Source organism: Pelodiscus sinensis, chromosome 13 (genome assembly GCF_052426305.1).
Source record: "Pelodiscus sinensis isolate ZL-2025 chromosome 13, ASM5242630v1, whole genome shotgun sequence".
Classification (NCBI taxonomy): domain Eukaryota; kingdom Metazoa; phylum Chordata; order Testudines; family Trionychidae; genus Pelodiscus; species Pelodiscus sinensis.
In genome coordinates, this window is record NC_143064.1 from 24,159,461 (window position 1) to 24,180,464 (window position 21,004).

Genomic DNA, 21,004 nt, shown 5'->3' on the forward strand with positions numbered 1-21,004 from the left:
GAGCATGTAACTGAGTGTCTTTAACGCTCATTGACTTCTGGGGGAGTTGAGGGCATTTGGCAACAGGCGTGAGGTGCTCAGTACTTCAGAAGATCAGGCCGTGATATTTTGTACTGAATTACAAGAGCCCTGCTAATGCAAAATATCTAGCCTGTAATAATTCCAGGTTCTATACTGGCATCAGCAATTGCAAAGAGGTTAACTAAAATCATGTCTGGATAATGGAATATGCACAACTGAGCACGTGTAGTGAGATAATTACAATACATTTTAATTTATTTTTACTAAGCATATTTCTAATCTCTGCTAGGATCAAAATTCAGCTCTCACTTAAATCAAGATGTAGGATTCTGTAAACCTGAAAGCCTTCTTTCCAAAATACAATTCACATATAATGATTTCTAAACAGCTCTCTGATGTTTACAGAGCGCTGTAGCTATTCACATTAACATAAAGCAGTGTAAGGCAGATTGAACTCCATTAGGAGCTAAATTTAGTGACTTGCTAACTTCTTTTTGATATGTTTTTATAATTTCATTGTATTATGACACTTGGTTTCAAATTTGCATGAGTAAATGAGCCTCTCACTGAGTCAGGTGGTAAAATTTTTTCACTTATCTACTGTGAAATAAGGCATTTAAAAAATAGTAAGAATAGAAAGTGATGTGTCCCTGACATATTTAGTTTATATTTTTTAGCAGTGCTGACTGAACATTTTTGAGTATTAATGATACAATAAAGCTATTTTTACAACTTTTAATGGGCAAAATAATTTCATATTATCAAAGAATTTTGCAAAGAGGCTAGAATATTTTGTATAGGAGTAATATTTTTTTAAAATTTACATTTTATTAAAACAGAAATGGAATGGACATGAGCAACACATCTCAAAGAGCAACATTTATGAAAGGTTAGTCACCATTTTTTCCATGATACGGTCCTTTGAATCCAAACTAAGCTCAAAACAATAAAATTAGTGAATACTTTTTTATATTAAAACACTTCCCAAAAGCTAGTTTTAACAAGATGGCTACTATTAAATAATACTTTCCAGAGCAACTGATATTTACTGTTGATTAAGCACCATTCAGCAAGTATTCACTTGTCATCTAATTCTGTCACCTCCAGTGATGTTTTAATTGTGAATTTCTATTTTATTACTATACAATCACTATCATTTTAAAATCAAATTAATTATATATTCAAGACAAGCACTGGACTGGAGCTTTATGAAATCTAATTTATTTTTCCCTGCACTACAGTAACTAAGATGACAAGAGGCACTGTCTAATCTACCTGCCCAAACTTTTGCTACAATGTGTGTCATGGAGTTGTCTTTACTATTGAAGAAAGTAGCTGAATTAACAGCCCTTGAGCTGAATAGGTACAGCATATTCTGTGGTAGCATCAGCTTTTCCTACACTATACCTAAACTCTTGGAAGGATCACCCCTAAATCTGAGATGGTAGCTCAGTCTCCATGTTCCAGTCAGTTTTGGTAACAATATTCATTTGTTAATGACCTGCCATGGATTCGGATTTGACCTGGTAATGTCAAAAGTGAGACCCTGTATGCATGATTACCAGTTCTCTTCATCTACAATCTCTCCTGACGTCATCATTTCTAACCTCTGTTTGCTATTGACTTTTTTTATGCTGTGTCATTAGTAGTGACAGATGCTTTTAATTAAAAAAAAAAAAAAAAAAAAAAAAGCCCAAGAGGAAACCATTCTAATTTGGCATGACATTATGAGACGGAAAAGCTCTTGGCATGTGAGGTACATAAAAGGTCATCTTCCATTGCCACAGCCTTTTGGAATAGTGGAATTAAGTTCAAACTCAGGATGTTTTTGAAGTCTTAAATCTCTCTGGGGATTTCTTTCATAACATCTTCGAACTGGATAACACTACAGCAAATGAAATACACTGCACTGGATTAAAGGGTTATTTCCCCTGTGTGTCAAGCTGACACAGAATACTAAACCTCAGGTTGTTCTGGAGTCATCTCTATCTGTTGATACCCCTCTGCTTTACATAGTAGCTCATGGAGGCTTTGCATGGAAGTTTGTGATTATTTATTCAGCTTCATTGCTTCTTGAATGTGAAACAATTTTATGCAGAAAAAAAACCCAACCTAAAATAAAGCAACTAAATGAGAAGAAATTTAATGGGCTTCAAAATGTGAAAGAACTGATGCAGGGAAGAGCAAAGCTGCCTCTTCAGTTCTATTATGCTGCTCTATAATTTATACTGAAATACAAAATATAGATCTGTCTGCATTGCCACTCATATGTTTACCAGTGCGAAGCTTGCACTAACAACAGAGTGTGATATGTGCTACCATGGTCTTATCTGTCTATAGCAACAGTTAAAATTGGTTAAGGGCCACTTACTGTGTGTCTTTGTTGTAGAGCAAATGTTCATTTTGCTTTGGAACTGGGTATGTGCATAGCCTGTGCAGATTGGATTTAGCACAGGGTAACCAAATCATGGCCATCTGTGCAGTGCTGGAATCCTGCCAGAGATCACCATGGCTGAGCACCAGAACAAGTCCCTGTACCTCGGGGGTGGGGAGCAGAAGACTGGGGGGGAGGAGGGAGGAAGAAAGATGTACAACTTAAAATGTTGGCCAAGAAACCTGCCCCAGCTCCTCCTGCTTATCTATACTGATGTGCTGAAACGTGTTGCAGTGTAAAATTAGGTGAGGTCTCTTGGTATCAGTCAAGGCTAAGCAGACATGGAACCTCTGAGTTAAGGGAATCAAATTCCCAGGCAGCATCTTTGAACTTGCTCAGAACACTCAAGGTTTTCTTTGCTGTTCCCCCCCCTCTTCCCTTCACCCTGCTCCTCCTGATTAATTTGAACGTCGTGCCTAAGCTGAAATATAACTGGAGAACCTTCACAAGACTAACTTTAATCTCACTGAATTTCCGGGGCGGAATAAAATTGCAAAGCACCTTTCTTCCTGGGATCTTACCAAGCCCATGGGAATTCAAGGTCAGCTGAAGTTATACTATTAGAAAGCTGTGGATATCTTGATGGGAAGTTGTGTGTACAGAATAGCGTGTTCCATGTTTTTGGCATACCTTGGTGTCAAAAATATGATGGTACACATGCCACCGCATTCCTTGTGTCTTTGTACCTGTCATATCCATCCTCTACCTATATTGAACCTGTTGCCCATCTGTCTAAAAGTCAGTCTCTGAAAATAGATACAGAGGTACACTGATAAAGCTAGATTCTTTTTCTGTAATTTCATTGTGTTTTGTAATTAGCTGCAGGGCTTGGCATAGATGATTATTGGGACTACAACTCCCAATATCCGTTCTGCCCCTACCCTTCATAAACACGTTTATAATGAGCTTCTGACCAGGGAAGGTACAACAGATCTCTGGGAAACTCTTCCGGGCAGACAGATTTTTGCATGGAGGAGTGATGGCACAGAAACAGACACTGGAAGATTTATTTTCAAATTGGAGTGTACGTGCCAAACCTGTGAAGCTGGCCCTATCAGCCTGCTAAAAATGCCACCAGCACCTGCTATTCTACTCAAATAACAAAGGTAGCAACAATAAAAATAACCTACCTCAATTTCCCTTGGAAGACTTTATTTGTATTTTCTCTTGGTAGAGCGTTGACTGCGATAAAACAGCACTTTCATAATAGGGCTTACCTGTTGGATTGCAGGAAAGGTCATTTAAAAAAAAAAAACAACAGCCAAAGTGCCTGTTTGTAATGGATGTTTTCTTGCTTATGGCTGGTATAATCCAGTTGAGGAGTTCTCTTTCAAATGTAGGTTTGATGTGCACTGGAAACTAAACTTCAGCTTGAGATTTGAGGCTTGCAACTTTTGAAGGAGCCTTAGGATATGGCCGTAGTGCAGTCGGGGTGTGTGTGCACAGCATGTGTGGGCATACCCAAGCCAGTTTTAATGTAGCAAAAAGCCATGGAAGTGTGACAATACAGGATTCAGAATGGGATAGCTTCCTCAGGCCAGGTCTATGCTACCAGAGAAAGTCAACCTAAAATACGCAACTCCACTATGAGAACAGTGTATCTGAAGGCTATGTACCTTAAGTCGAATTTCTGCAGCATCCCCGCTGCAGGAGATCGATGGGAGAAACTCTCCCATTGACTTCCCAGGCTCCTTGTGACGCGGTGAAGTACCAGAGTCAATTGGCCAACAGTGGTCAATTTAGCGAGTCCTTATTAGACCCACTAAATCAAACCCTGGGAGGTTTATCTCTGGAACATCGATCTCAGGATAAGTGAAGACACATCCTCAATGAGCATCAGGTGTCCTTGCCAGGCTTGTACAGCCTGGTAGGAAGCCTATTGCTCTTGGTACCCACACTAGCTAAAACTAGTATCTACAGGTGCTACAATCACACCTCCAGTGCCATGTAGATACATCTTAGAAAAATGGATGTGCACAGGCCCATTGAAATCCAGTGGGATTTTGGCATCTATTACTCCTTTAGACTCTTTTGAGAACCACAGCATCGACATTTTCACAACTAAGTTAGTACTAGTGTAAGGTACTGGACTGGCAGGAGACTTGAAATTCTTTATTCAGCTGCAAACTAGGTTTGAACTAACAGCAACAGTTCAAATCCCCCCCATGCAGGGCCGGCCCACAACATTTTGGCACCTGAGGTGGGGAGCTTAAATAATGCCCCCATGTTCCCTCGCTGCACCAGCAGCAGACACAATTTTCTACACTCTGGGTCCTAGTGGTGCCCCCCTCCCCCCTCCCCGGTCTGGCACCTGAGGCGGCCGCCTCAGTTCGCCTCATGGTAAGGCCAGCCCTGCCCCCATGTTGTTTGTTTAGTTAGTTGTATTTTCATAGCACATCAGAACCCTAGTCGTGGACAGTTACACCATTGTGCTAGTGATGTATAGACACAGGACAAATAAACTGTTCATGCCCCCAATGAACTTCCAGTTGAGTTGCCCAGCCTGTGCACTCAATTGTTTTTTACTAGGAGTAGGCAGAGATTTGCATCTTCATGGCCCACTCAGTTCTTAGCATCTCCACTGTGAGTTGTTGTTTGGAAACTTGTCCCCCGGAACAGGGTTGAGACCACTCACCCCCTTCACTGGCCTAACAACCTCATGGTGAAAAACTCTGTCTCTTGTTGCAGTTCTGTGGGACAATCAATTCCCAGATGTTAAAGCTAATATTATAAAGCTAGATGAATCTTTAAGGGGAGGATGGTAATCCCAGACCTCAGGAATGTGGTTATTTGAGTGTATGGGTTCAAGTTATTGTACTTAATCTTCTGATGTTCTTTTTACTAGAGCCATTTGTGCCTTTGGGTTCAAGTGTTTCAGATTCATCTTTCCATCTGGCCTTGTACACACCAATTCCAGTCATCATTACAGCTTTTCTTAACTCTCCCCCTTCCTGCCCTCCCACAAATCAACCCTTGCTTAGGACTCTGGGCTCTGACTTTTCATTTAAAATGGCAAATACCAAAAATATAGTCTTTCGTTCCCATGAGAGCATTTCTGCTTAGTTCAGCTGCTCCACTGGCTCATTCATTCCCTTTCTCCTTTGAGTAAACTGAAAGCCACAAACCCTCTACAGAAATTCTTAGGGATAGAAGAAAGACTTGGGCTAAGTCTACAATGGCTCAGGGGTGTGAAACCCCCCCACTCCGTCCTAACTGCAGTATGATTACAGCACTATAAAGCACCAGTGTGAACCAGGTTACAGCTCTGGGAGATCTCTCTCTCTCTCTCTCTCTCTCTCTCTCTCTCAACACTTGTGCCATGGCCATATTTTCCGTTTAAAGCGCTGCTGTGGCTACAGTTTAAACTTTTAAGTGTAGACAAAGCCTAAGCATGCTGCTTTTTAAGAAGACCTCTCCCAGGCATCTGATTTGTCTGTTTTCCAAGTGTATTCACATATAAACACCTACACCCATTAAAAATATGTGGGAAATTATAGCTTCAGTTTTCTGCTGTCCACAAGTAATTCAAATTGCCTACTTTTTTAGATCTAGCTATTTTTTTATCTAATAGCTCAGGAGCGGGTGCAGTGACAGCAAATGTGGAAATGATTCTGAGCGGGTGTGCAAGTTCTGTTTGTAGGTGGTTTTACACCCTCAACCTAATTGCTCCCTATGAGCTATTCTGTATTGTAGTAGGGGAGCTAAAGATCTCACTAGGAAAAATAGTGAAGACTACAGCCATGCACGCTTCCCCCTTTGTAGGTGCACGAAGATGCCACCAGCTTTGTCACTTCTTTCAGCAATTATCAGGAGGCAGGGGGTTTTATTAAAGTTTACATTTTTCTCTCTTAAAATTATTTGCTAAGAGCTTATATTATTTATGCTCATAACAACACTTCTGTCTAAAAGCAGTAACATCACAGAGTTTTCTAGCACACAGGGCACTGGGCGAGAAGTCAGGAAGCCTGGGATTTCTTCCCTACTGTGCCCCTGACCTTGGGTGAGGCACTTAATCTCAGTTCTTCAGTTGTGCTTGAGCTTCCCCATTCTGTCAACAGGGAGTGGAACGCTTCCCAGGTTTGAAAAGTGCTTTGAGGTCTATTGCAATGTACTGTGTAACCATTAGGTGTTTATTGTGATTACTGTTCAGTATTTCTGATTTATGTTTTTTTGTGGTATCGGTAAATGTGGTGCTGCATAGTGCAAATCATGATAATCCCCACCTCTAGTACTTTACAGCCTAATTTAGCACTTGCCAAGGACTTGTGTAAAACTTCTTGTTTTCATTGGAGCTTTGTATAATTATGGGTTGGGGGAGAAATGACTCTGCGCCTGTCTCAGATTTTAATGGGCTACAAAAGGTTGGACAATTTTAATGTTCAAATAACACTGAAAGGGTTGATTTCTCCATGCTTGTTTCAATCATCTAAAAAGACAGTTGCATAATAAGAACCTAAAATTGTGCAGTAGAAAAATAAATCATGACTGCTGGAGATCAGTGCCAAAGAAATAGCCCAAGACACTTCTCCCAGTCAGTGTTGCGTTAAGAGTGCAGGTACAGAGCCAAACATGGAGACAAGAGTGGAGGCGTGAAAATCAATCTTCTGTCATACATAAAAAAATGTATTTTGTGGAAGACCTCCCCAAAACTTCCCATTTATTTGTTAAGCAGCCATTTACGTTGTGGTTTTTTATAGCTTGATTGTGTGTTTAGATGTATGTATGTATGTATGTATTCAGGGAAAATACTTACTTGTAAGAAATTGTGCATTTAAAGCAGATGGTGTGCCATAAAGTGTATCTTTCGGGGTACTGATGGAGCCCAAAATGTTATCCATAGTTAATTTCACTCCATGATATGCTGCCTTTTTGTTAACAAGGTTGGGATGAATACTTGCATTTGATGCCTATTGACATCTGAATGCAGTGTGGTGGGAGCAACTTTTTGTCCATTTGCTGGGGGAAAAAGAGGAAATAGAAGTTCTAGAATTTCCTGGCCTTTGGCTTACCTTAAGCAGTTTTTCATACCTACTTTTGCTCAATAAATAGAGTTTTTGAAAGCCTTTTGACATAGATTGTTTTGATCTTGCCCTGGGCTTCCAATCATTAGCTAAGTGTCGAGCAGTTCCTTTCTGGTCATCTTTTTTTGTTGTTGTTTTTGGTCTCTTCAGCTCTTAATTTTCCTTTTGGTCCCTCAGTATGGCCCCTATTGTGCCACTTATCTTTGTTCAGCAAAAAAATATGTACAGAGTTCCTTGTGCCACCCATGACACTTAATAAATTGTCCAGCATGAGGTACTGAAGATCAAAATACCTCATCCTGCTCTGTCATCTCCAGCTAGAGGAGTACAACTCTACACCAGCCTGGAGAGGGCAAGTTCTGAGAGCACGCCCACTTCTGCACAGTTGCCCAGTGCACTGGCTGGCATCTTGATGAAGAGCAGCAGAAGCTTCCTTTGCTGGCATTTTAAAAGCTCAGTTTTATTAATTTTTTTTTTAACAAATTGCTCTTCCCTCTCCCCCTCCAGGTAACTGACAACTGCATTCTCCTTGATCTGTGTGATATTGTATGTGTGCGTAAAAACTGTAGGAAGCATTGCTGTCATTAACTGTTCTTAATCTGATACCATGTATGTACGTACATAAGGGACTATTATGCACCAAATGGCTTCTCTTTGTTTTACAGTCTCCTTCTTCTCAAGTGTAAACCCTTCCATTCTCCTCTTCACCTACTCAAAGACCAAATCTGGAAAAAGTAACCAAAAGGTGGCCCACATCATAGACGAAGCAGGGAAAGTGGGATGGTGGTGAAATAATTTAAAGGTAAGTGATGCTTTTTTATCCTTTTTACCATCTCTTCCCTCAGTTTAACATGAAGTCTAGAAATCCTTGGTGTTGAATGGAGATTAGCCATGAAGCATCTTAATGTGTATGTATGTAGAGCTAAGATGGATGTGTGAGTGAAAACAACCATTTCTACAAGAAACACAGTGACGTAGATTACGTGGATGGCATTACCTTGCCTTAATTGAGAAAACCTTTATAAAGAGGCTTCAGAATTTTGAACCTTCTCCTTTTGATATACAGTTGTGTTGTGTGTTTTTTATTTGCATTGAAACTTGGATATGAAATGGAATAACTGATCGTTAGCATTTTATTTGTACTTTGTGGAATGTCGTGACTGCCTATTCTGAAATCTTTCACTGTTGTGGTTTTTGATAGATTTATTAATGGAGGGACCGAAAAAGGAATGTATTTCTCACTTCCTCAATAGGAGATTAGGGTATTTTAATTATCAGCTGTCACTGGTCTTCCAAAAAATGCTCAACGGTATAAAGGATAACGAAGGCACCAACTTGCAATTTGCATGAGGTCAGGGTGCCATCTAACTGGAAATGTGCATCTTAGGAGACTTATTCGTACTGATCTTTCCTTTACCCAGAGAAAGGGAAAAGATCAAGATATAATAATGATCTATTACCCCGGCCTTTGTAAATGAGGATCCTGTCAGAAATAAAGTTGCTAGAAAGCATTATTTAGGATTAGTGGTCTTTAAATGTTAAGAGAACAAATTTTCAAAGGTGGCATGAGCATGCAATTACCTGCATTTCCTCAGATACTGATTCATAGGTAGATACGAAGCACAGTTGTTCATGTCAAACATTTTGCTATATGCTACTAGCACATTTATCTGGTATTGCTCAGGTTATTAAGGAGGGGCTCAGGGCAGGGGGCCTAAGGACTAGTGGATGCAGGACTAAGGATTGGGGGGTGAGGAGGTGCTCAGAGTGGGGGATACAGGGGATGGGAGGGAGGGCTCAGGGCTAGGGATGTCAAATTTTGAATATTTGGCTAATCAAATAGTCGATGCAATTTGCATCAACTATTTGATTAGTCGGTAAGGGCACTTCTGCCTTTGAAGTGTAGGAACAGGGTTGCTGCTACACTTCAAAAGCAGAAGTGCTGCAGGGAACTCGGGGTCAGCGGGGAACTGCTTGAGTCCCCTATTGGCCCCATGCTCCCTGCGGCATTTCAAAGAAGCAGTACCGCATAGAGCCCGGGGTATCGGGGGGGGGGGGTCCCCAGCTGATCCTGGGCTCCACACAGCGCTGCCTCTTTGAAGCACCCCTTCCTCCTCCCCCCCCTTGCTGCCTCTTTCTGATAGAGGCAGCAAGTTGGGGGGAAGCGACTAGTCGACGAGCCTGTGGACTATCCAATAAGCAGGGCTCGCCGAGCGGCAGCAAGCCCCGCTCGCCAGCCACGGTGTTCTGCGTGCTGTGCATGCGCAGGTTGCTCTGCACCAGCTCTTCCAGGGTGTAATCTACTCACCAGAGGCAAGTAGATTACATTGTTTTTTGAGCCCTGCCAATAAGCATTTGCTTATTGGATAGTCGAGTAGTTGTTCACACCCCTGCTCAGGGCAGAGGGGAGGGAGGTGCAGGAGTCAGAGCAGGGAGTGGGAAAGTGTGTGTTGGGGGGCCTCAGGGCAGAGGACGTGGGTACAGGAGGTAGGTCAGTTCCCTTGGGTGGCCGGGGCATGGGCTGGCCAGGTTGGCTTCCTGGGGGCCATGCTACCTGGGCATGGGCTGGCCAGGCACTGGCAAAGGAACCTTACCCATGTCTAGTGACCGGCAACATCCAGACTCCCGTCCCAAGCTGGCCACTGTCTTACGGGTGCACCTGCCCCTCTCTGGTTATTCTGCAGTATAACTGTGCCTGCTAGCAAACCCCTCCGTTTGCATTTTATGAGAAAATCATATTCCAGGTAGGAATGTGAAATCCCATTTAATTGGCTAACCAGTTAAACATTAAGTTTAACTGATTAACCAGTTAAACTGGGGAAAGGTGGATTGGAGCACCCAAGACCCACCGCAAATGGGAGTTGCTCCAGCAGGGCTGGAGCACCATAGCTCCACTATGGACAAGGACTGCTCCGGCTGGGCTACAGCATCCCTGCCCACCACAGGCATTTCTGGGCTGGAGTAGCCCCCTACCCGCAGTGGGAGGGAGGCTGCTTCAGCCCTCACTGGTTAACCATAACCCGTAAGCCTCACTAGTTAACCATTAACATCCCTAATTCAAGGAATTGTCCTAGTACAACCAAACCCTTCACTTCCTTAAGTTAAGATAAGAGGAAGCTGCATAGCAAATTTGTTAGTCCTAGCTCTTACCATCAGGAGGAGCTTGTGAACAAACGGACTCGCAGACGGACAGACACACTAACTCTTTCAAATATATAGTAGATTTCTTTTGTGCTTCATCACTACTATTCTTGCAATGCTTGTTAATGAAAAACTCATAGCTGGGAGGGGAACTCAAATCCCTTCTTTAAGTAAAAAAAAGGAAAATGATGGAACCGGAAAGGTAGACCATATCATTGAAGAAACGCAATTCATGGATTAATCCTCATCTGTCTTACCATCTGTGGCACATCTCAAAACAGAAATCTCGTTTTATAGCTCTTTAAAGAGATCTATTCTAATTGGCTGAAATATCTGTGTTGCTAATAGGAAATGAGCTTTTTTCGGTCATTGTTATTTTTGCACCAAGTAGGCATTAGGGACCAATGGAAGAGTGCCTAGAAAATGAGAGAAAGCAGGACTACATTTGGCCAGGTGATTAGCATGTGACAACATAGTGCTTTGGGACTAACTTCCAGACAAAGCCAGTAAATTATTGTATTTCCTATGAATGTATGCTTGGCACCTCCTGCAGCTGCTACACTGATGGTGCAAAAGATTGGCAGTGGATTTCTACAGGTTTTTGGGTACGGTGAACTAGTTAGATGTCTAAACCATTTAATTTGTGAGTGTAAACTTAAAGGATGTTTAAAAAAATGTGGCCAATCAGGGTCCTTAGTGCAGGGATGGGGAACCTGAGGACCCTGGCTTGCCTGGATCTGGCCCCTGGGATTTGGGGCTCCCTCGCCAGCATTAGGGACCCTACACTAATGCTCTAGCCCTCCTCTCCCCCGCTGCCCCGATGCGGGGCTGAAGCACACACAATCTACTAGCCTGGGCCCCCCCCCAGGCTCTACAGTGCATGGCAAATGTGGGGAGTGTCTTTCTCCTCCTTAGTTGGGGGGGTTACATTAGTGAGGATTGGTTTGTTTGTTTGTTTGTTTTTTGCTTCTCACTTGTGTGTGGCTCCTGCCTGATTTTTCTATGCATCAGCAGCCCCCAACCCCAAAAATGTTCCCCATCCCTGCCCTTGTGAATCCATCCCCTGGGAAATGAAGCACAGCATTGTTCCCTAATATATGTTTTCTAGAACTTGGTCCAGCCTAGTTTTAAATATCCTGAATAATGGGGTCTCCGGTACTATTTTTTGTGTGTGAGGAACTATTGAACTCACTCAAAGGGAAAGCAGGGATATCTCCTTCCCTGCTTTTAAACTTTCTCTTCTGCGATTCTAAACTTTGAATTGCTTCCTTGTTATTTCCAGGAAATGCTACTCTGTGTGGCTGTGTGCGCATGTGAACACATTTTATTCATTGAATACCCTAACTCATGGTATTTACCTTTCTCCTCTACTTTGAGACATCGGTGATGTTCTGTCTCATCCTGGTGTATTTCAAAATATACCCTCTGTGCAGGCAAGCAGTTAAGTCATTGTGTCAGGGCCTTCCTGGACAGAGATGCTTTTCTGAATCAGGATCTCTATCACTGATTGGCATTGTCTTCTGACTTTCCTTATTTCTGTTTCCTTGGGGAATTCTGTAAACCCTGGCAGCCTTTTCTTTGCTCATGGGAGGTTCTCTGATAGCTGCAGGAGAATCTGAGTAATACAGAATCCAAAGTCTGGGGTGCCTGCTACCACTCCAGCCCTCCCCTATAATGGTTTCACCACAAAGAAGAGAAAGTTCATTTACTTTGCTGTTTCTTTTCATTGGTGATGTCAATAAAGTACTGAAACTACATCTCTGGGGAGTTACAATACTCCTATAACACTCATACATTGAGGTTATCCAGGAACTCAGTACAGATGGTGAAATATTGCAGGTTTATTGCCTTTCCATTCATTTTGTTCTCATGCCTTTCTGCCTGACTGACTCATTGCCATTTGTCCTCTGCTTGTAATTTCTATTTGCTGCAGCAACGCCTACTGGACAAGGCAAGGGCACTTGTAAAGCACTTATACTTGCATCCAGGTCCTTTGGTATTTTTCTTCTCGCTAGATTCTGTGGCTGTGGTAATAAAGCACTGCAGGTACAAAAAGTCATAGAGATGCCACTTGCCAAAGCATGAAGTAGGAACAAAATACTAACATGACCTATGAGCAGGGCTGTCCCACAACATTTTGGCACCTGAGGCGGGGAGCTCAAATGACGTCCCCATGCCTCCTCGCTGCACCAGCAGCAGACACAATTTTCTACACTCTGGATCCTAGTGGCGCCCCCCCACAGTCTGGCACCTGAGACGTCTGCCTCAGTTTACCTCATGGTAAGGCCAGCCCTGCCCATGAGCAGAAGAAATGAAAATTACATCAATTTTTGATGGCTTCCAGACTTAGGAGCTTGAGAAAGTTCTCTCTTCTGAGAAAGCCTTGCTGCAAAGACAGAATCCATACGTAGGCTTTGGCAGCAAGAATCTCCTGGCTGATGTTAATTACCTTGATGTGGAAACGGTGTGGAACCAGGTCCCAGACCATTTGAGGCTCTTGCGTTCTGCTTATGAACTGTTTTTTCCTCCTCCTCTCTTGACAGCAGTGGTTCTCCACCAGAAGTTTGGGGTCCCTGGGGGACCAAAAGCAGGGCTAGCATTAGACTCACTGGGGTCCAGGACAGAAAGACAAAGTCCCACTGAATAGTGCTGAATCCCGGGACTCTGAACCTTGGCACCCAGAAGCCAAACCTCTGAGCAATGTAGCTTTGCTGGACTCAGGGGTTGTGTCTAGACTACAGGGTTTTGTCGACAAAAGTGGACTTTTGTTGACAAAACTATACCTGCGTCCACACTACCGCTGAGTTCTGTCAACATAACGTCGACAGAACTCAGCAGTTTTATTGACGCTGGTAAACCTCATTTTACGAGGCATAACACCTTCTGTCGACAGAGTTCTGTCGACAGAAGGTGTTATTGCCTGTAGGGTTGCGTCTAGACTACACTGCCATGTCGATAAAGCAGCTTGCTTTGTCGACAGAACTCAATGTAGTCTAGACGCTCTTTGTCGACAGAAGTTTTGTCGACAGTATCTGTCGACAAAACTTCTGTCGACAGAAGCTTGTAGTCTAGACATACCCAGGCAGTTGTCCTGCTTGTTACCCTCTAATGCTGTTCCCAGTTTCCTTATGCAGAAAAATAATAGTTTTGACACAAGTAAACAGTGGCATTTATATTTATAGTGTGTTGGACAGGGTGGGGACTCAGGGGGCTGAGAGAGAAGAATGTTGAGAAACCCTGTTCTACGGCACAGAAAGGAGCAAATTGTGCCATGACCACTTGTTATGGAATCATTGAATAAAGAATACATTTTCCCCTTTAATTAATGGTGTAGGTGCTTTCTTTTCTGATGGGAAGAGCCAAGAGTCCAGACCACCAGCTTAGAGTGTAACCCCATTGAAAGACCAAATAGCCTCAATTCATTGCTGTGTATTAAAAAAAAATATTAGCAATGTTTCATGCAGAATCAACTTAAAAACTAAATGACACACCTGTTATTGTTTAGAGTTACAGCAGTGTGGGTCAAAATCAATAACCTACCTTTTTACTTTTTTCTCTCGTGTGTGTGTGTGTGTGTGTGTGTGTGTGTGTGTGTGTGTGTGTCACACACACTCACACAATTTTACACACACAATTTGTTTTCACAGCCTTTCTTAGCAACAATAGCTGGTTACTTTATAACTTTTATTAACCTTTGTAACTTGTAAAAATCATCCACTAATTGCTTCAATGATTTCTTGGTCCCACTCTCTAGATTTGAGCATTATTATTTGTGTTGTTCACAAATGGTTTGAGAAATGCTTGAATCCGGTTTTGATATTCCTTGTAAATTTGCAGCCTCATAAGGGATAAATTATTTCTTTTCCGGGCAGGAGTAGTTTCAATCATGTGGCATTAGCACTAGCCATTTCATAGGCAAGTACATTTAAAGTTTTTCCTTAAATGAAGATCTCTCTGTGTGTCAGTCCTGAGAAGGTCTCTCACTTACACACAGCGATAAAATCTTGCAGCATGATTCTGAATGCAAAAACTCTAAGGCCAGCACAAAAGGTCTAATTTAAAAACCGAACCCAGAAGTAAAAACTAAAAAATCCCCACTGAAATGGAGACATGGAAGCACTTAGAAATATTTTGATGGAATGTGCTGCGTTAGCCAGGGTTGTGATTTAGGTTTTTACGTTCTGATTAAAATTCAGCAGATGTTTTAAATAAAGAGATATTTTGACACTGAATACCTCAGCTTAGGGCTTAATTTTTCACAGCATCATACATATATATATATATAAGGGGGCTATGCTGCATATACCAGCAGAATACTCCTCCCTGCCTTGCCTTCTATTTCTTTTGAAAGTCTCTCCAACTTAGCAAGGGCCTCCGATTGTTCTAGTGTAAGTGGCTGCTGCCTCCCAAACAGTCTGTTGCAGATGGGAGGGATGACAAGTTCCAGTGTCGCTGCACAGAGGCAGAAAACACGTGATAGCAGATGATTCTTACAAGAAGGTAATGAAGAAATGAGAAGCATCAGTTCATGATACACTTGTTAGGACCCCAGTGAAACTGCTGCTTGTTCCTCAGACAATTACTCCCAAGTTGTGAATTCGTTTGTATCTGCACATACTCTCTTGATGGGTGAAAACAAGGCAGTGCAGGCAGGAACAAATATGAGATGTGAAATGATAAATGCCCTAAGGGATAAAGTTAATCAGCCCTTTAGGGTGAGGGGAGAAGTGTTGGAAATACATACTTTGCGTCTGACTTCTTTTGACGTGCAAGAGGGTGATCTTGTTTTGAGGGCTTATCTCATTAAATAGTTTTCAAATAAAACCAGGAATATTGACAAGGTGAGTTTTCTGCTGACTGAGAAGAATGGTGCTAAGTCATCGGGGTGCAGCACATCATCCTTGCCCACACTCCTAAAGAAGCCCACAGCTCAACATACCCAAACCAGAGTTCTTAATCTCCCTCTTCCCCCCGAAGCCCTTCCCACTGTTGCCTTTCTCAGTCACAGTGACCACAATACGACCACATGTTCATAAGAACGCCATCCTGCCTGTCACTCTGGCCCATAACCTGGTTGTCATCTTTGCCTCCAACTACTGTCTAAATCCTTGTATCCAGGCAGTGTCTAAATCTTGCAGATTCTTTCTACGTAACATCTCTAAGATGCAGCTTTTTCTATCCACTCACACAGCTAAAACTCTCATCCAGGGTTTTGTCATCTAATTTCTCCGTTATCACAAAATCCTGTTCTCTGGCCTTGATAAATGCAATCTTGCCCCACTTGTAGCCATCCAGAATGCTGCTGCAAAGCTTATTTTCCTGTCCAATCACTTTGACCATATCACCTGTCTCTGTGCATCTCCTCTCTGCCCCTTCTGCCTCATATCAAACATAAGCTGATTATCTTCACTTTTGGGACTCTCTAGAGCCTATCATCATCCCTCTACTCATCATCTCTCATTCCCTGTTGAGATGTCTGCTCACACTTCTATCACCCATTTGTTCAGTTTTCAACCATACACCTTTGTGCTTTCTCCCTTGCTCCCCATAAATAGAGCCCTGCACAGATACAAAATTTTTATCTGCATCTGCAAAAATGATCTGTGGATATCTGCATCCGCAGATGTGGAAACTTATGGATATAAAGCAGCAATCTGCAAATTTGCAGGGTTCTAGATACAAAATTTATATCGGCATCTGTTTCTGCAAAAATGAGCCACAGATATCTGCACCCATATCAGTGGATGAGATTACCCATGGATATAAAGTGGATATCTATGGATTTGCAGGGCTCTACCATAAATGTCTACTATGTTGTCTCATTATATGTCAGATCCCTGCTTAAAACCCTACTTTGCCATAAGAACAGTCACATCCTACAGGAACCTTCATATGGTTAGAATGATGGTCTGCTAAGACTGTTGCCTATCATGTTGACCAATATTTTTCACATTCTTGCCTTTTACTATTCTATCTACCTGTATCCATCTGTTGTCCCTAGTCTTAGACTTAAAATGTAAGCTCTTGGGGGTAGGGTCTTCTGTCTTGTTCTGTTTGTATACCACTTAGTGCAATGAAGTCCTGGTCTAGGACTCCCAGGCATCATGGCAAGATCAATAATAAATTATAATGGATTGTTTGGTTTGCAGTGTTGTCCAGCACAGGACATGGAGTGTAGCTTCTGTGTGGGAAAGGTTACCAGTCGGACTCAGAATGGGGACGTTTTAATAAGCAAACACATGTTAGGGTATCTAAATCTGAAGAGGCATTCTTTCCAAAGTGGTTAGGTTTGGTTTGGAAAGCAAATCATCACGTTTTTAACCCTCGTTTCTCCAAAGCAACCTGTCACCATAGAGTTTAGATCCTGACTGGTGCGGATTTGTTCCCCCATTCCTTCTTTATATATTGTGTGTGTGTGTGTGTGTGTGTGTGTGTGTGTGTGTGTGTGTGTGTGTGTGTGTTTTTTAAAGAACTCTGTGAACCAAACCTTGTAAATAATACAACGCGGTTGTTTGAAAAAATATCATTTTCTTTGTTTCTAGTGGTTTGCACGTTATCTTATTTAATTTGTACATACAGCGTGTCCAAAACCAAGCCTGAGAGAACCACTTCAGTGCAAGCTGAAACCACTCTCCTTTCTTGTTTGTGACCATGGCTAAGAACAGAGGGGTCATATTCTGTCCCCAGTCACATGCTCTTGATTTTTTGGCAAGGGCGTGTGTGTGTGTGGGGGGGGGGGCGCGTGTTCTTTTCTGTTTCAGGATAGAGAACTTTCACAAGCATGCTGGGTCCCAGAAGTGCTGAGAACCTGCACTTCCAATTGGCTTCCGTGGGAGTTGTGGATGTTCAGCACTTCTGAAAATGAGGCCAAACTGTCTAGTGTATTGAAAATGAAATCATTAAGTAGCTGTTGCATTAAGACTTGGTCTTTATTCATGGAGTGTAATGTGATTCGCTTGCCCTTTTGCTCCCATGTTGAGAAGGCAGCCATCTAGTATGCATCACTGCCTGCTGGCTGCAGATAGGTTTTTTTTTTTTTTTTAAAGAGAGAGAGAGCAGACGTTTTCATCAAGTGCAGGATAGCTATGCAGTTGAGACATGTCTGTTTCCCACATAAGATATGGAAGAAGGTGGTCCCTAGGGAAAACACAGGCTGTTGCCTATTATACTCTTAGAGCCTGTTTATAAAAATACAGAGTCCAGGTCATGTACACTCTCTCACAACAGTTTCAGTACACTGCATATTCCATAATGCACCTAAGGTGAAATCATCCTCCTCCTCCTCCTTTTACCCCCGTATGCCAGATAAAAAGGCTCGAGCGGTGGAAGGAGTCTTAAAAGTCCTGGCTGTGCTAGGGGGAATTCTGCTGGCATTGGAAATGTGGAAGAAAGCTGCCGTCTAGTGACTGTGTAATGCTGCCCTCTAGGGACACCTATGCAAGCCCTGGTATAAGGGGGTAATATTGGGGGGTGGAGAGGCAGGGCCTCAGCATGCAGTGCTGGGGAGCATTGTGGCTCACAGGGAAATTCATGGCTGCTGTGAGTTAGTGCCCCAGGACTATTTAACTTACACCAGAGGCTCTCCAGTCCACTAGAGCAGCCCAGGCATCAGAAGAGTGCAAAGGAGACTTGAAAGCATGTTAGCCGTCCCTCCCCTTGGGCTGTAAGCTCTGTGTTGCATCTCCACACTGCAATTACAGATGTGACCGCAGTTTATATAGACTTATCTGAGAGCTGGTTCTGGTGCTGGAGCAGTAAAGCACAACTAATTATCTAGGGTTCCCGGACACAGTCTGTGTTGAAGTTCATGTTTCTGTGGCTCTTCACCGATCTGTCATTCAAGATAGCTAAATTAAAGCTAGTTCAGGTATGTGTCTACGTGATCTGCAGTTGTATCCTGTATTTGCAAGGTAACAATATGCATGTTAGGCACATACTGTAGTGGTATGATGTGAGGCTTGGAACATGTACAGTTCATAGAGATTATGTGGCCATGAAAGAGATTATGATTCTTGTTTATTAAAATGCTGATGACTAATTTTTGCATTGAGATGATAGTAGGAATTTGGCTGAAAGTAAATCACAAGCCTATGGAATTGTCAACCTTTTGATTTTTTTTTTAATAATAAGTGCAAAATAATAAGACACCAAAAGAAAAAGGGGAAAAATATAAAAGAAGACTAGAAAAAAAATCAAGGTATCTTTATAAATGAAAGAACAGGAGACCTAATCTAAGTGTTTGTCACTGATTTAAAAAATAATAATAAACTTGCTAGTAGGTGTGTCTGCTACTTTCTGGATGGTTCAGCTGTGTGTCATAGGCTTTATACTGCAAAGAGGTGAGCTAACATAGATTTTTTTTCAGTTCAGGCAATAATGACTTGTGCTTTTGGAGCACAGAGATCTGTGTTCTCTCCCCCCCACTCCCGTTCTCAGCTGCTGTCAGATTCCAGCTGCTCATGATGTGTAGCATAGTGACAGCCATGGAGTCCTTAGGTGACCCTAAATTTGTAACAATATGTTCCTCAGAGTCGTAGTGTGTATAGAAATCGATAGGGCATATTGTAGGGGTAGGATGCAGGAGGAGAGTTCTTTAAAATGGTTGAAAATAAAAAAGTATTGAGACAATATCCGGAAGAAAGGGCCAGAGCATAGGGTGCCAAAGAGTAAACAAAATGTGATATGCTGACAGGAGAGAAGCTCTGCAGAGGGGCATGAGCTGGCACTTAATTTGTTGAATGACCTTACGTTCGTTAGTGGTGATGCACGTGTTTTCCAGAACACACAGTGGCTGTCCTGACAGAATCTATCAGCCACATAAGGAGTAGGAACTGGACCCGACTAGAGTCAGGAAGGAGTTTGAAAGCAGGATGACATTCTCTGAAAGCTGTGGGAAGAAGGTAATTTTTGCCCCAACAGTTTGGAATATGAGAAAGGAGAAATTACTTAGACGGAAATACGCCTGCTCCAGCTCCTCTTTCATGCTTGAGGAACAAATAATGATACTGCTGATCAACTTCCTACTGCTCTGTGACTTGATCTGGACCAGGTAGTTATTCCAACTCCGGTCTGTCTGGTTTGGGGAGGAATTAGTATCAAAGTAAATAGATCTTCCATTTTCTGAATTTCAATTATTCCAGGAGTATGGCCAGTGGAGGAGTTGCTTCCTTGCCACACAACACCTCCAGCAGCCTTGAAACATGCAAGTTACAGCTTCAATACTAGCCCTTGGTTCTAAATTGAATAATGCCATCTAACAAGCTTGAAAACAGAAAAGAGGGCCTCATGGCAATATGCTGTTAGCAGCCAGCTGGTCTCACTGGGTTGCTCTCTATTTCTCCGACACGAGATGTAGAATTCATTTCATACCCTCTTTAAGCCCCTTTTTTTTCCTTGGCAAAGGACAATCTCACAGAGACATTTTCTTCCTTCATAATTTTTTCAGACAACAAATGGGCTTTTTTTCTGTGGGGGGGGGGAACTCCTCATACCCAAGGATGCAATATTTGTAATTTACAAGGCATGTGCAAATGCCAAATTATTAGGCAGAACTACTGCTGATTTAGAAGGCAGTTAATGCTATAAATGTGCCAAGTGCCAGTAGAGTGTTTCTACAGATGGAATAAGTGGAAATATTGGAGGGATTCCAAAGGTTTAATCAAATTCAACCAGTTTTCGCAACTGCAGAATTCTCTAAGGGATGAAAGTTTAAATAGTGGACTGTTCCATTGCTTTTATAACTGAGGGGAGATTTTCATTGGTGAAAATAAAACCTGTATCTTCAAACAAAACACATAACTAGCCACTGCAGCAGTGCAGTGAAAAACTGAATTTGTTGTCATACACATGCCATACAAGGAGAATAATAAATATCATGGCACTAGGGACCTTAGAAATATTATAAATAGACGGAGTCTTTCAGTTGTACCGTGAGGCGAATACTGAGGAAAAGATGAAGGGAAGGGCAATTTGGTAAAGAGGCAAGACAGCTGTATAGCAAAGAACTGATCCTGCGTTGCAACTGCTGCACCTGCAGAGAGCTCCACGGATTTCAGTAGATTTGGCTCCATGCAGATGAGATCAACAAAACATCAGGGCCAAAGATATTCTCCATGTACAGCTAATCTTGTTGCTTTTATTTATCCTAAATAAACAAACCAACAAAAATTGTTGGTGTAACAAGATGTGTTCAAAGCATCCCTGCTCAGTCCCTTTCCTTGTATCATTTCATTGTCCTTTCTTTATCCACCTGTGTCAAGGCTATTCCCTGCTCTGGCCCTCTGAGTGAAGAGGGTGGAGGGCCCACAAGAGACTTTAAAAATATCTTGCCTCTATAGGCTTCTGCTTAAAAGCTCCCCAAGGTCTCAGATTTCCTGGCCTTGGGGGA

At 42.3% G+C, this 21,004-nt stretch overlaps 1 protein-coding gene across 1 annotated transcript in view; it reads left to right on the forward strand.

Annotated features, from left to right (window-relative positions):
- NEXMIF (neurite extension and migration factor) overlaps positions 1-21,004 on the forward strand; it is a 294,385-nt gene that overhangs the window by 194,666 nt on the left and 78,715 nt on the right. The window contains 1 exon segment of the mRNA XM_006136182.5: positions 8,142-8,278. The gene's annotated coding sequence lies outside the window, so the exon portion shown is untranslated.